At 29.9% G+C, this 17,656-nt stretch overlaps 1 protein-coding gene across 1 annotated transcript in view; it reads left to right on the top strand.

The window, feature by feature from the left end:
* LOC129968301 (beta-1,4-glucuronyltransferase 1-like) overlaps positions 1–17,656 on the top strand; it is a 339,197-nt gene that overhangs the window by 194,393 nt on the left and 127,148 nt on the right. The window lies entirely within an intron of this gene.

Below are 17,656 nucleotides of genomic sequence, written 5' to 3'. Positions count from 1 at the left end.
CATGAATACAATGGGGAGATCGGAAATCAGAGCGAACAAGCTTTTATTCCCGCAGGCTTTTGTCTAGATTTCGATCGATGCATGTATTTTTGGAGTCTATATTTCTCTGATGAAAGCGCTGCTTTAACTGCCAATCGATAGGAAAGTGGTTCATGGAAGACGAATGGAAAGAAGGCAACCACCCCTTTTCTATGCATATTCTTTTCACCTAGACTTTTCGTTTTTCATTTAATACATTTTTCAAAACAAACACAAAAAGAAAGTTAGCTGTAATTGAAATTTTCAGAAGCTTAGGATAATAGGAATTAAGAAAGTAAGGATAACCATGAAATAAAAATTTATAAAAAAATAAATTTTTTAAATCGCTGAAAAATAGAAAAACTTTGTGACTTTTTGTTATTTAACCCTTAACTGGAGTGGGAGTCAAAATGACTTCGCTTTGTTTATTAGCTCTGATTACTCGTCATATTTTGTCCTCGAATACAATCATCTCCTCAGTGTCTTCAAGTTGTTCTTTCAGCAATCAGTTTGTGTCTTAAGTATGAACACGTGCGTATAACCGAGTTATTCTTTTACAAAGTTTTCTTTGTTATTTATGGAATCATTGACTCCATGTCTCTGAAACGCCTTTTAATTTGAATAATGCAAAGAAGAATAAAGGAATACTCTTAAAATAATATTTTTAAATATTATTGTAATTAGTGTAATTCCGTAATATATAAACGAAGTAAATATACATTAAAAGATTGTTTAGGCTCATCTTATAGCATCTTTCCAACATTTAATATTATAACATCGAACATTTTTAATATTATTATTTTTGGTAACAGCATGATTTCCAGAATGTATGTTTCCAAAATTCTAATGTTGTTTACAAAAGACAAGAGAGAAAAATAACAGTGGAGTCATTTTGGCTCCATGTCTCTGATCGCATGAGGAAATACATGTCTTTAGTTACGGGTTAAATTGGAGGAGAATTTTAACCATGTTATAGGAAAATTATTGGAATGGGTATAATTATTATAAGATAACAACAATTGAACTGGATTATACTTCTATTGATCTATTCAATTTGAACCATTCTCAAATCCGTGGTTTGTAATACGAGAACATATCTTAGTTATTCATTCGAGGACGTCATACCATCTCTTATATCTGTGTAGGCTTACAAACTCATGAAAGACTTTTATAATGAATAGGGGTGCAAATAATGCACAAACTATTACAATTATTTCAATTGTTTTTGCAAAAAAATACTGATTGCTGTGAGAAGTTAATTCACATATTTTCTTTGCATTAGAACCGAATGTCACTAACTAGCTTCGTGCAGTTTAATTGTATTGAGTCTCACTTCAATACTAAGGCTATTTTGTGACAGACTTTCCAATTTTGAACTTGGATGGCATCTGATAGTTAAATAACTACGATGGCACTTCAACTGGCATCACCTTTTTCCAGTTTTTCAATCACACCAGTAGATAGACGTTTGGCTCTAATGGATAAAATGTTCTCTAAATCTTCTAATAGGGCATTTCTGAAGAAATGGGTTTCTAATTGGGACCCGCTGTCCTTGAAATAGATTTAGTCACTTATTAGCTCTCTTGTTTTTATGAAATCGGAATTTAAGAAAAAAAAATATTAATATATAAAAATAAAGCATCACCCATTAAAAGAAAGCTCATAGATATAAGAAACATATAATGTTACTAAAAATTAAATTATCAAGTCTCGAGTGAAACAGATAAAGAAAGTTGAGTCTCGAATACTGATAATTTTAGTGTTAGTATACAAACATTTGACAATTTGAGTGCTTTTTTACTAAATGTTACTTTTAGTGATAAAAAATATTATTAATTTACATAAAATGTCCACTATTAAGTGTTTACTTAATTTTTAAGAAATGGAAAACAAAGATGGCAGCAGTGAAAGATATTAAAAAAAATATTTTAAAGTAAAAAGCTTTTAATCCGTCTACTACTATCCGTCCTTACTACTTACTATCCGTCTTTGATTAAGTAATGTTGCAAAATTCTAGAAAGTATGAATAGACACAAACAAGTAAAATCAGAAAAGTATATTGTATTCCATTTTTTCACCGAAACCGAGAAAAACAATTTATTGGTCGAATTTTGGTCGTAACAATTTTCTGGTTTTCCCTGATGAAATATTCAAATATGTTGTCTAGAAAATATTGCATAAGCATCCACCTAACTCCTGTCATTGTAAACCTCGACGTTGTTCTGACGCCTAAAGTGGTCGTGACATATTGGAAGTCCATTGGGCATACATACGCCCTTCTCAAAAATAAGGCTGGGCAAACAAATACACTTACTGAAATAAATATTGAATCTATAGCAAAGATATTCCAAGACGGTTTCCACTACCTTTAAGAATGTAGCATGGAAACAGGAAATCTGATGAATGAATTCGTCCCCATTGGAATTTGTCCACTCTTCAATTTATTCTTATAATTTTAGTTTCCATATTTCTATATTCTGTCTATAGATGTCCATATCCACTAAATGGCAATTTCAATGCAAATAGGTTGTGCAATTTTAGTGACAAGGTTTAGTAAACGTATATTTTGTTCTGCATGAAAAAGCAATAAAATATAAGACAATTCTGGAAAGAATAGAAAACAAAACGTTTCAAATCAGTATTTTAAAATCTGTCCCTTAAGTTCTTATTTGAATTTAATCATCAAATGTATTTCAAGTAATACATTAAAAATGTGGATGGTGTTGAACTTTAGGCAACCTGCTGAGGTAGCATCAATATAGATTAGAAGTTCCTACTAATGCAGTTTGCATTGAATATGCATTTTCCATTTGAAATCTGTTTATTAGAGTAAAAAGAAAAATGTATTTTGTATTTACATTTAATGAATGATTCAAAATTTATGGATTGCAGTCATTTTGGAAAGACAAAATAATCTAAGATACAAATAAAAAAATTAAAAATTGAAAAGAAAACAAAAGAATTATTAAAACTACAAAAGATTACAAGTATTGCTTTAAATAAAACGAATTGCGTTGCTAGAAAAGTGGGGTTTTAAACCTGTTTTTGCAACAGATTCAGAGGGTCTTAAAATAAGAGTTTTTTTGAAAAATGAAAACTTTAATAATTGTTTATCCATATATAGGTTGTCTGAATAACAAGGAAGCTCAAATACTAAAAGAATGTTATCTTAAGAAAAGGCATGGGAATCTCGCTCAGGTGCAAAGCCATCTACCGCATCTGGCAAGCATTTCCGACGCAGCATTGTTATGTGATTCCGAATCGTCTAGATATACCCTATTTTTCCTAAAAATTTGTACACCTTGTGCTGAGAGGGTCTTTGTAATTAAATAATAAAAATAAAAATACTCATATGTATTTAACAAAATACAATGCAGTTAATTTCTTTGAATTGCAATGCGAAAAAATAAGAACATAAGTAAAGCGAATTGTTTAATAAAATTATATAATTTTTTTAACAATATGATTACATTTTTGAATAGAACTTGAAGTTACTAGAAAATATTGCTACCAATATATCTCTCCTTCTCTCCAATGATTAATGAAAATGATCAGTTTTTAAACATTATTTCTATTTATCACTCATCTTTTTGATCACCTTATTAGCCCTTTCTGAAACAAACAGGTCTCTCGAAGTTGCTTTCTTTGTTGTTAGAGATGCAATATAATAGATTTTGCTACGCCTGTTTTCTTAGTGAACGTGTTATGACTTGTGTCAAGTAGATAATATTTAATTTTATTCAATAAGTCAATTTTACTTCAAGAGCAAAATTTATTCTTGGCTGATATAAATATCTTTGTATATAAATTCGCCCGAAGACAAATTCATACACATTTGTACACTCGGAGCCAAATTCATACACATTTGTACACTTGTAGGCCGGGATAGCCTGGTTGGTAGAGTGTCGGATTCGCGTCCCTTAGGTTGCGAGTTCGAACCCCACCGGCCGAAGATTCCCCGCGTGCTTGGTGGCGGCCGCGCGTTAAATCTGTCGTGGTCACAAAGTTCTCCATGTCGAGAGTAATACCACTGGGGGTACTGGATCAGGAGTGATCGTTCTTTGATTCATACGATCTGTGGTTGAGTGAATGAAATGCGTGAATGAAGTCCACCCCGTAAAAAGGGTTGTGACGTGTGTGTAGCTAAGTCGTACTCTTGGCCCTAGATGGCGCAACTATTGAAACAAGAGGCGCTCCCCTTGAGGCTTAAATCGGCTGTCTTCGACAGCGGGCTTGTCCATGGCAAGTGCCATTAGAAACAACAACAACAACACACTCGGAGCAGGGTAGTGTAAGGGTAGACTAAATATTTATTTTTCTCTATTTTCTTAATTATTATTATTCTATTTTTATTATAGGGTTTTTTTTTGGTTCTTCTCTTAAGAGCAAACAAACAATGAGCTACATGTTCTAATGTAAAATCTGAATGCATATAACCTCCATCCTCTTAGCGACATCCATTTATTAAATTTCAAAAATCGACACACCTTATTTGGAAATCTTATGCTTTTATTTCAATGAAATACTAAAATTTGCATTTTCTTATACGATTTTTTTTCATCTTGAGATTTAAACCAAATAAGCTGCTAATCTCAATAATGACTGACTTAAACAAATGACATCGCATGTATTTAAATATCTGATTACATCAAAAAATGTCTTTAACTCTTAAGGAAGAGGTTTCCAAAGGAGACAGGTTAAAAATCTCTTGGGGATTTCAACCTCTCCTCCATAATTCATTCTATTAATGACTGAGAATGTGCAATTGCTTTTATCTTTGGAGTAAATTAGAAGGCATTATGAAATCTTGATATATAACAATGGTTAGACGTATCGATAAAAAAATGTGAAATAATCGATATTAATCTCGTAATTCCTTCATGTGAATTTTTCAAGAATTCTATTCGGATACATGCCCACTGTATAGTTGTTATCCAATATTTCATATATTGGAAATAATATAATGGTAGTGGGGAGGAAAGAAATCTCAAAAGTTACTAGATTCATATCAAGCCACACGAAGAAAAAAAAATAAGTTTACTTTTACTTTATATTAAATTTTATTTTAAATCAAGTATTTTATATTATAGATAATTAGATTGCTATTGAGTTAGACCCACAATTACAGACATTATTGTAGAAGAAAAAAATTGAAATAAACTAAATACATTGGAATGAAAAACTTTGTTAAATCAAGTGTTTTATTTTATAGATACCTAGACTGCACAAATCCTTTAACAATTTTATTGGGATACACGCCCGATTCCTCCCTATTGTATCAAAATGTCATGCATTAAAAGTAAAATAATGATTGTGAACAGGAAGGGAATTCCAAAGGTCTCTAGATTCATACCAAGCCATACGAAAAAAAAAAAAATTAGCTGCTAGCCGAGAAGTTAGATATAACTGTAAACAAAAAGGAAAATAAATTAAAAACGTTGCAATGATAAACTTTATATTATAGATTAAAGTTCATAAATATACACTAAAAGAAGAAACTTTATAGTAGATTGTCCATCTAGTAAAATTTACGATACATAAAAATATCTTTTATCTTCACCACGTTATTAAATGGTATTAAGTTTTGATTTCAAGTTACATCGCCTTACCATCTTTGTGCTGTTTCGAAGCAGGATCGTTGAAAATTAATTGATAATTAGATTGTTTATCTAGTAAAATCTGAGACACAAAAATATCTTTTATCATCGTTTCGAGTTATTAAATGGTGGTAAGTTCTAATATGAAGTTACATCGTTGATCCTCATTCTGCTGTCTGGAAGCACAATCGATGTAAATTTATATCTAAAAAGAATAACTTTGATATTAATTATTCAAACTTCTAAAATTCACTCAGAGAGGAACAGCTTTAACTCATTTTTGTACCACAATAACCACAATCTCTGTATTATCTAAGATAATGATATTAAGGCTTGTAAGAAAGAACGATTTCAACTTAAAAAAAAAGTTTATAACAATTGGGATTAAATATACACAAATCAAGCTTATTTACTCAGAAACAAACAAAAAAACAAATAAATAAAAAAAAGATATTTGATAAAAAAAAATTGAAGTCCAAACGTTTACAAATAAAAGGCTTTTAACAGGAAAGAATCAGAAATCACTAATGGCTAAAAGAGGACTGTTTCCGTAGCAAATATCGATGATGATGGATCTAAATTGTTTTTATGAACACAACGGGGAAAATCGGAAATCAGAGTGACAAGCATCGATCTTCGCTGCTTTTGTGATAGACTCGATCGATACAAATATTTTTAGAATCGATTTTTCTCTGATTAAAATGCTGCTCTTAATGTTAATCAATAATAAAATGGTTCTTCTCTATGAAGAAGGACAACTTCCTCTAGAGAAGTCTGTAAATTGAAGTATAACGATATTTCTTTATTTTGGCATAAAAACTGAAAAATTGATTTTAGAATAAAACTATATTATATATGAAGTGCTATAAACAATTGAAATATTCTAATGCTAAATTAAAGTCCTTATTTTTTAATATATTTCAAGATATAATGAATTTTTAATAGTAATTCCTATTTAAAATTAAAATAATGAAAATATTACATCAAATAATAAAAATAAGCCCTAGAATTGTTTACTATAAAAACAGAATTTGTCGCGTCTATCGAAGGATTAAAACTTGAAGTATCCGGTGCTACTTTTCGCCATTTGTATGACATAGTTTTAAAGATACATAGCAATAAATAAAATTTTCAGTTCAATAAATATATATTTTTTCTTTGGAGGGTATTTGAACTGTACAAAAACCTTCCCTTAGAAGTCTTAGATTAGGAGAAAAGATCTAAGGAGGATAACGGAGGACCGAAGCAAGTATTTCAACATTTTTTAAAACTATTTTTTTAGACATTCTCTTTTTGAAATAAATGTGTATGTACATGTTAAAATGTATTTCACTTACACTTCAAGCAAAGATTATTGGGGGACCAATTACAATTATAGAAATGATTTGTGAGATCTTTAATTAATGAAAACAAAGTACTGAAGCAAAATTATGTAATATATTCGAATTTATGAAATGTTAAGTTTATAAGTAAATGAAACATTATTGAATAAAATATAAATGCAAGTACTTTTGTGCTGTGTTAATAGACTTTGAGAAAATGTCTTTTAACACAGGCATATAACAAAGGCATAAAAAATGTTCTTATTTAATATTCTTTCTGGATATGAAATATGATTTACATATCACTTGATGAATACTGTAGCATATAATTCAACCGTATTAGGCTTCTTAAGTTCCAAATATAAATAAATGTTTTAGAAAACAAATATTTGTCTTTCAGTATTGAACTACTCCAAAATTTTTAACATTTTATCTTAATGTATTAATATTAAATAGAAATGCATGCAGAATTTTTTTATTATTTTAAACAATATGTCTTGGGAGTACTATTGAGTAATAATTTTATTTATTTATTTGTAATTAACTATTCAAATAAAAATATGCAATTCGAATTCTTATTTCGTCACGCTGCTTCATTCTAAACAATGAATTAAAAACACACACACACCTTACTTCCTTAGAAGAAACGTATCGCATTAACGATTAAACAGAAACTTGTATGAAGGAAAATATTAACAGAGTGTTGTTTGTGTATATATTGAAACAATTTTAAAATCTTTTCTTCTTGAATATCTCTGATTATTTTGAACCAATTTGTATGATATTTTAAACCTCATGATTTTTCATTATTTTGAACCATTTAAACATTGGAAAGTTTCAATATTGTAATAGGTAGCATTTAAAATCATGCAAATAGAAATATGTATGTGGCCAAAAATCAGATGGTTTGTTTTTGAATAGCATGTACTACTTTGTTGAGGAACTTCAATGACCTTGACTTTTATTTTTCATGAGATTGGGTTTTAAAAATTAGAAGCAGTAAAATGCGTCGGGATACGCTATTGAATGACTGTGTAGTGTATCAATAAAAATGAATTCTAGACATTGATCTAATAATGAAGATGTATGTATGGTGGCGCTCTACAGACTAGATTGTTTTTTGATCAGTACTACGAAATACGTCGCATATATATTTCGCTGCTTTATTTTTTGAAATTTTAATTAGAATTTTATTAATTGAAAAATAATACGAAATTTTGACATTTTTCTGTGACAGTTTTCTATAATTTTGTAACCTTAAAATGATTTGACATCATCTGAAAATTCAAAAAGGTATCTTTTCAATGATACTAATTTTTTAATCGTGAAATTCTTTTTTCTGAATTTTGGTTTTTTTTTTTAAAGATTTTTTGCTTAATCCACAATTATATATTGCATTGTTGCATTAAGATAAAATTATGTTCATTGTTTTTTTTCTTCAAGGGATTTTCTTTCATTATTTCATCAAGGGATTTTCTTTCATTGTTTCATCAAGGGAGTTTCTTTCATTATTTAAATCTAAAGAAAAATGATTCTGTTTAATATATCTACAATTCAGAAGCTTAAAGGCCGGGATCCTGGCATAGAGGTAGCCCGTCTTCCTCGTGTTCTGGGCGTCCTGGGTGCGAGTCCCAGTTTGGACATGGTTGTTCTTCCATTGTTCTATTTGTGAAATGTCTGAATGTGCCCTCCTGTAAAAAGGGGTTGTGCAAGCGAATGAGTGATGCGTGAGTATCAAAGTCATACTCTTGGCCCTAGTTGGCGCTACTAAAAAAACAAGAGACTCTCCCCCGCTGGCTTAAAATCGCTGTCTTCGTAACAGCGGGCTTTTCCATGTCAAGTGCCATAAGAAACAACCACAATATAAGACTAATAAAAAAGTTAAGTTACAACACCTTATAAATTATAAGATAAACAAACAGGTAATTTCCATTTTTTCGTAGCGCTATGATGCTATGGGACTAAGCTACATAGAATATATCTAAAATATTTAAAATAATAGCAATTTAATGTCTAAGAATATGAAATTATATCTAATTTCTTTAATAGAATTAGCTAGTTCGCAAAGGTGAGTATAATGAAATAAAATTACTCTTATGACTCAGAAAACAAACCTTTCTTTGTATATGGACTTAATTAGACAACAGAAAACCAGATACCAGTTAATAATTGGGCTTAGTTTACCATTCTAAGTTGAATTCATTCTAACTACTTGTTTATGAAATGCCTAATTATGGGAGCATGCAACCTTAGAAATTATTTATAGAATTTGTGAGAACAATCATGTCTCATAAACTATTCGTTTTAGTTGAATCCCAACTGCATACTCCAATTATTTGGCAGTAACAAAAGACGCAGACGCAATGTCCCACTTTTATATTTTAACAGCTATTAATGGATAATATTACTTTAATATAAATGCTGAATCCTAATTTACTTATTTTTTATAATTATATCTATTTCCTAAAAACCTCTTATTTCTATAACCATGATTTTACGAACACGTTTCTTTAAGTTAATCCTATTATACAGGATAAATTTCTTTAATACATCCGATGCTATGATTTACATCTGCGATTCAGATCAGCTTTCTTATTAGATTATTCCTTCTTTGCTATTTCTTAAATGCTTTACAGAAATTAATTGAATAGTAAGCGTGAATCACTGGTAAGTCATGCGGCAGTCATCGAGTTAACTTAGGATTTCCAAAACGAGATTTCATAGCATTTGTTTCAAATTCAATTGAAGTTTCCCATTAAATTCCAGTTCCTATTGAAATTGAAGTTCCCATTAAATTTTACCATAAATTATATAAAGTGTGAACAGTTTTTAATTTGATTTTAAATTCAGAATGAAATTCGTAGACGTTTAGTTCAATATTTTAGATCTTCTCCAAATTAACTTCAATCCCATTCCTTTCCAGTAAATTATGGCTTTACTTTCAAACTTTTAGGAGGGTTAAAGAAATAATGTCTCATTTAGACTAGATTTTGCGTGGTAAGAATGTATTGATATTATATTTAAATAACAGAGAGATTAAAGTTCATCATAGATGTACTAGAGAAAATAAAAACAAATATTGAATTCTTTTTTTCTTCTTTTTAGGTGAGTTTGAGTGTTGATTCCTTTACATTTGTTCTCTGGTAAATACGATCAAGTAAGAGATCAAAATGTTCTTTATTAATAAGTTATTTACCTATTAGTAATTTGTTATAAATATCATATTAGTGTCATATATATATCTATATATAATACATTAAACGTAATAAACTGGTGATATATACAATTTCCAGTGATATTGAATTATCACCGGAGTAATAACATTTACTGTAACGTACATATTGCAATGTTATTGACGAAGTTTGTTTTGTATTTCATCATAAAATTTTATTTGTAAAGTACAATCCAAACGTTTTTGATTATCAAAATGCGATGCATAGCTTCTATAATTTTTATATTTTATTAATTCTTTCTCACAAAAAAAATTTTCTTTCTATATAAATGAAAATAATGAAGTGTATTTTCATTCGTTGTAGGTTTTATTCTTACTAAAACAATCTATCTGCGAAATTTTCCGATTCACGAGCAACAACAATCGAATGAATGATGCTGTTCCAATAAAAATGCTTTCAGCACACACACACGCACACGCGCGCACACACACACACATGCACACGCACACACACACACACACACACACACACACACACACACACACACACACACACACACACACACACACACACACACATACATATTCCTATGCTCTTCTGTTTATAATTAGTTCCCCTTCAAGAAAATTAGAAATAGAAGTGAATGGTAAATAATTATGAATTACTAAGAATTGCACCTAAAGGATGAAGTCTTAGTTGAAATTCAAAGATGAATTTCAACTCATGTACTTTATTGCATTTCCGTACAGTTTCCTGATACTAAAAACGGAATCTCAAAGTCATCTTCTATACACGTGTCTGAAAGTGTTTGAGTTTCCTATCCATAACATTATTCTTTTTTTCCCTGAATATTATCAAAGATATTTCATTCTAAGCAAATATTTCGAAAGCTTTTTATTTTCTTTACTGCATTAAAAATTCACCAATCTACTTTCCCACAAGAAGCTAATAAAATGTTTAAACCAACACTGTAAAACCTTTATGGCCTAACAGCTGCACAAGCCACAATCATACCCTCCTGTGAAGCCATTAAAAACACTCCACTCGAACGGCTCGTAAACTTACGGAACTAATTACAAAAATAATTTACGACTCTCTGCTTTCACCGATGAAACTAATCATCGCAATCTTCATTATCCACCTTAGCGTAATAATGGTTACCTAACTGCAAAGTAGAAATTAAAAAAAGGGGAGGCTGTAAAGCCAAAGAGGGAGAGCCAAAGAGGTGTGTTATTGAAAATTACCTCCTTCCTTCGAACAAAATTCCGCTAGTATGGCAATCCTCCCCTCAACACCCTATTTGGGTCAGAGGCAGATAGGAAATTCAACTGATCAGTTCGCGGAAAGGAAAAAGAAAGCGAATAGAATTATACGGCCAAATTCAAGTTAATGTGTATAATTCTTTCCAGTATCTCTGATCCAGCATCTTACATAAGGTATTCAACTAATAAGGATTCAACTGATGAGTTGCGAAAAGGAAAATGGTAAGGAATAGGATTATAAGGTGAAATTCAAATTAACATTCATAATTCCTTGCAGTTTCTCTGATCCAGCATCTTATTCAAATGATTAGGATTCAGTTGGTGTGTTGCCAAAAGGAAAATGGAAAGGAATAGAATTATATGATCAAATCCAAATTAATATGCATAATTCTTTCCATTATCTCTGATCCAGCATCTTACATAAGGTATTCAACTAATAAGGATTCAGCTGATCAGTTGCGGAAAGGAAAATGGACAGAATTCGGATTATACGAACTATTTCAAATTAATATGCATAATTCTTTGTAATATCTCTGCTCCAGAATCTTTCATAAGATATTCAACTTTCTTTAGTGATTTTAAAACTCTCACAATCTGATGATTTATGTCAGTATCTCCAATGTAACATAAAATACTTTTTGTTTCATTCGTTCCTTGAGACATTTTTGAATATTTACTCATAAATTTTGATCCCATTAGGTCTTGAACATATTTTGCATATTTTGAGCAATAATAATAATTTCGGTTAGCAAGACAATAAAATCATGAGCCTAGGATCCATGAGGAAGTGGAAATGTGTTGTCTCCTACTTTCAAAGACTTCGGAACCCCAAGAAAAACTATATATATTGAAGAGAATACTTCCAGTACATGGAAGTATATTTCCAAAATATATGGAAATACTCCTTTTATGTTTCTTTGATTAAAGAAGTTTAGTTTGATAGAAAATCTACATTTTGGTATAAAGTCTGCAATGTTTTAGAAATATTTCTTTTTTTGTTGTCAAAATTCCCAAACAATAAAAAAAGAACTTCCTAATGAAATTAATTCTTCCAATATTTGTATTAGGTTTAGGAAAAGGAAGTTCATTTGATAGAAATCAGCAATTTTGGTCTAAACTCTATGTGTCTCATGTCTTTAATTATTTCTGTTCCTCAACTAGTACTTCATAGACAATCAAAGGGGAAATATATACTATGCCACTTTTTTTTCGTATTGAAAGAAATCGAAAGCATAGGAATATATCACACTCTTGAAGTGAAATTATTTAACGATAGTAATGTTTTCTTTCGGTACATTTTGTATACAATAAATAAATAAAGTGTTATAAAAATGTTTCAACTTTTCCATTGGGATCAAACGGTACACATTACTACTAATGTCTAATGCAATTCTTCAAAATAAATAAAACGACTATGTGCTTTAACAAAGCAGTTTGATGTTCGTTGATTAAAATCGGAGTAAAAAAGAAATAAAAATTAGAAGTTAATCATTGAAGGCGAGTTGAGTAAAAGCCAAACCGAAATTTTCGCCACTAATAATAACAAGCGAAAGTGGTCTCTCCAATTTTTTTCGCATACTGTTTTGTCATCCAAGAGAATGGCTCGCAAGGCCTTAGTATGCAATAGTTATGAAATATTAATTTTTATCGAAATTTAGTATTTTTACTAAATCTATCGTGTGATCCTTGGCGAAATTTGTAATGATTCATTCCTGGCATGCTGTTAATAGTATTCGAAAATCGAATTTGAATTTCAGACATTATTTTTTCCAACCGAATGAAGAAAACGTATGGCCAACCATGACAATTGTTGTCACAAATTCACATACAAAAATGGATATATTTAAGGTTTTGAGCTGTCACGCTTACAAACTTCTGAAAGTAGAGACCGACAGAGATCAACCACCCTATTTGGATTTGGCTCAAAATTTTAAGAATTAAATTCATAGATGTCAAAGAAGTGCAACGGATTTTTATCCTGTTGGCTCTGTTCTTTTTGTAGTTATCGGATTAATTTATATTCGAACAGCTGGAAAGACATATTTCCTCAGAATTGACTTTGCACAAAATTTCGTGGAAATCTACACATTTCGTTCAAAGACAACATACCAAATTTCATCTGTCCAACTCAAAGTGTTTTTGAGTTATCTTTATGACTTATCTTCGTTTGGCTTATCTTTTGTGTTATCCAAAAATATGTTTTTCGAACTCAAGGACATTTAAAATGCGGAGATCTGTCAAAATCTGGAGTTTGAATTTTTGAATATTGCAATAATTTCTTTGCATTTTGTACACCAGAAAGTAAAAATATGAAAAGATTGACGTGGTCATTATTTGCAAGAGAGAAAATAGCTGAGAAATGAAATATTGAAGCCGTAATGTGAGCGTTTCAAAATGCGACAGGCCACTTTTTCGCCAATCAATAATAGGAGCACGCATTCTTAACATTACCACGCCTTGTACTCAGTGGCGGAACCTCATACTTTACTTTTGAATGACTCAGGTAGTGCTTTCCTTTTTATATTAATACTAAAAACATAGCGAAAAAAAGGTATTTTGCACATGCACTTAGCAAGAAGAGGTTAGGATTGTTTTAATTTATATATACGTGAAGAAGTTCCTGGTCAGTTTACGAGGAACTGTTTTGAAATGTGGGCGACTTAAAATAAATTTGATTTTTTTTTTACTCTGTCTTAGAAGGTTGACTCAGATGTAAAAAAATAGCCACGGAAAAGATTTTTTTTGGAGGTGGGGGGGGGAGAGCAATGAGAGGCTGATAGAGTGCTGATTTATATAAAGGGCATATATAAAAAAAACAACAGCTGGAGTAAAAAATGTATGTAGAAACACCATAAATTCTTAAGAATAATTTGGGAATGAAAAACTAAAATAGATCATGTCTGCTTTTGAATTTGATTATTTCAAAAAAAGTCTTTAATGAGTATGAAAGGTTAAATTAAATAATAGATTTATCAAATTATTATATTTAGGATGACATATGTGAATGGAAAATTTATAAGTCTGTGTGTCCGACTATATGCGAACTCAATATCTTTTATTCCTAAAAAATATTTGTGAATTTTAAAGTATAATCTCTCAAATTAAAATGGTTGACTGCGAATAATTTTTTTTATTTAATCTGTTCATCGGGTCATTTTGTGTTTGACTGTCATTAAGAATATATATATATATATATATATATATATATATATATATATATATATATATATATATATATATATATATATATAATACTTACGTAAGAAAGAAATTCTTTGCAGTGCTATAAACAAGATCTGAATGATAAACAGCAGATTTCTACTAAGTACTAGCGATCATTGCATAAGTTAGCTCAGCTGTTTACTTTAAGATTGCAGTGAGAAGAGTTTGTGATTCAGGATACACTATGTTTAAGGTACAAAAGTCTTTACTATATATATATGTAGTCAAACCTAGAAGGAAAAAATCCACTATATGAATGTACGCTCGACCATAGTAAATGCAGAGAAAAATTTTCATGGAATTATACGTAAAATTAGTTAAGACATTTGCGATTAAATTATGAATTTTCTCTGACTTCAAAAAGGGTTCGTTATAAAATTGCAAAATGTGTCTTCAGATGTCCCCCACCCTACCCCACCTGCCAAATGTATTAATTAGAGGGTTTATTTTTGTTATTATTATTTTTGTACACATTCTTCGTTACTTAAATTTCCCTTCGTCGTCACTTTTCGAAAAAAAACTATGTAATATCTGAGAATGCATTTTTCAATTTAAGATAAAGCTTTTTAGAGCAATATATAATTCCTTATTTTGACTTTTGAGGCACTGTAAATTCATTATGCGTTACTTCCTCGGCTCTACAAGACGACATTTTGAATTTTAAAGGTCGTTTAGAATTTAAAAAGGATTTTACCAATCATTCTGTAAAATCTTTTAATTATTGACACCATAAATTTCTAGGATGTCATGGATATTTTAGGAAAATCTAACTTGAGATGAGGTAAAACAATTGTATAAGAAGAAAACGCCGATATAAATAAACTTATATAAAATTATACGATTTATAAGATTTGAACTACTTTTCTTTGAATCAGAGAAGTACTTTCAGGATCTAACGAGTTCAAATCAATTTCAAGATTTTTTAAAGAGAATTCTTAAATATTTATTTATATTGAATGCATAGTATTTAATGTGAAACTAACAGCTCTTCTTTTTCTCTAATCCTTATTTAAAAATAAATATTTTCAGTACACTGAATAATGGGTGCAAGTTTCACTTCTAGTAAATTTCATGGTTTTGTTTTATAATACATTAATAAATAAAGTAATATGGATATAACAAAACAAAAACGGATGATTGATAGTACAAACATAAATAAAAGGGCTTTGCTATATATATACATTTCTTAGGTAAAAAAAATGAATAAATCGAATATTATAACCTCATTAGACAGAATGATATAACATCATTACCATGATTTGCATAACATTCATGATGGAAATACATTCATTCATTTGGACAAAATCTTTAAAATAACATTCTTTCTCGCGTATTTAAAGAGTACAAGGAAATATTTTATAAGAAGCAATTATTTAAAAACTAATGAAATGTTCCTGCAAAATTCCTCTACAATGAGATTCACGCACAAAACATCACAGCAGTAAAGTCTATTATTGAAACTAAAATAAGAATTCTTGTTTTCTTCCAATTATAACAAAGTTTTCACAAAACATTTTAATATTCTGAAAAAAAAGATTTAAAAAAAAGAATAAGATTTACCTTTCCCAAGAAAACTTTCATCAACTTTCAAAATAAGTAAAGTTGCAGCGAATAAAAAAATGGGACGGAAAATGAGACATGTCGTCAAGGTAAAAACGTCAGAAAAGTTTCATTCTTCTGTTGAAATAAGGATAAAGCATTCTTTTGCAAGGAAATGTTGAAAAAAAAGGAGGAGGGGGAGAATTCACAGAAAAATGCAAAAGTACTGCCGTCGTCGCCGAAGATTAATATGAGAGACAATATTTGCATCCGCGAAGAATTCTTCGCTGGGGAGAAAACAGAGGGAAAAAATAATAAAAGAAGCACATGCTAGAGTTTAGAGGAATGTGGCGCACTATTTCACTTCGTGGAGGTGGCATCAGATACGCCTCTGGAATGCCTATGAAGCGTTTATAAAAAAAAATGATTGTTTTCGTTGAAAAGTGTAAATATGTAGTCTGTGAAAGAAGTAATTTTCCCCAAGCAACATGGCGAAAGAAGAGGTAAATGAAAACTGCATTCAAGAAGCAAGTCGCCTTTGCTATCTTTCCTGAGATTTTATTCACTGCATTGTAAAATCCGTGCTTCTTTCTTTTTCTATGCGTCACAGTTAAGAATGGTAATAGTTCGTAGTCACACGTCAATTTTCGATCGTTTTGATAGTTTTAAATCCTTCCAAAGTTAGAAAAAACTATTTTCTAAGGATTTCTTCATAAAAATAAATATCCAGTTTAAATGAAAAGTAAATTTCTAAAAGTATAATGGAAATACATGTTGAAAATAATTAACTTGAATATTATATTTAGATAATAATAGAAGCCAAATAAATCGAGTTATAAATGCTGCATTTTACCCAATTGCCCTAAGTATAGTGTGTTATGAAATGGGTATCAAGATGCAACATATATTAATTTTAACTTCAAACCGTATTCAAGAAATAAGTCGCCTTTGTTATATTTTCTGAGATTTTATTCAATGTATTTGAAAATTCATGTTTATTTCTTTATTTTATATATCGCATTCAGGATTAGAAGGAAAAATGAACCAAAATCATGTGAAAATGAATTCTTTAAACTATTATCTTGTTTTTAGTGTATGATCTAATTCACGCAATGGTTTGGAACTTCTAAATATCCATATGATTGTTACGAAGGATTGAAACAAATACTTTTTGAGTCCAATTGCTTCAAACTATTTTAATAACTTCACATTAGAATTTTCTCTTGTTTTGAATTTCATCGACGTTCAATGTGTTTATTTTCTTTTATGAATGTCTTTATACAACTTCATTGCTACGTAATTCACAACTACAGCAAAAACTAAAGTATTTTAGTTTATCTCAAGGCATTTTCTTGTAATGACAAATGAAGCGCTTTGTTATTCAAATGCATTATCGCAGATGACAGAAAATGGCACCGTTAGCAAAAATAACATGAAAAGCATTACGCAAATGGCTTGAATATTTATATATGATTACCTTTTCATACTGAAATTTATTAGAATGGTAATAAACTCCTTAATTA

This window comes from Argiope bruennichi, chromosome 1 (genome assembly GCF_947563725.1).
Source record: "Argiope bruennichi chromosome 1, qqArgBrue1.1, whole genome shotgun sequence".
Classification (NCBI taxonomy): Eukaryota; Metazoa; Arthropoda; class Arachnida; order Araneae; family Araneidae; genus Argiope; species Argiope bruennichi.
The sequence above is the reverse complement of the archived record's forward strand: the minus strand, read 5'-3'. Positions and strand labels throughout refer to the sequence as shown.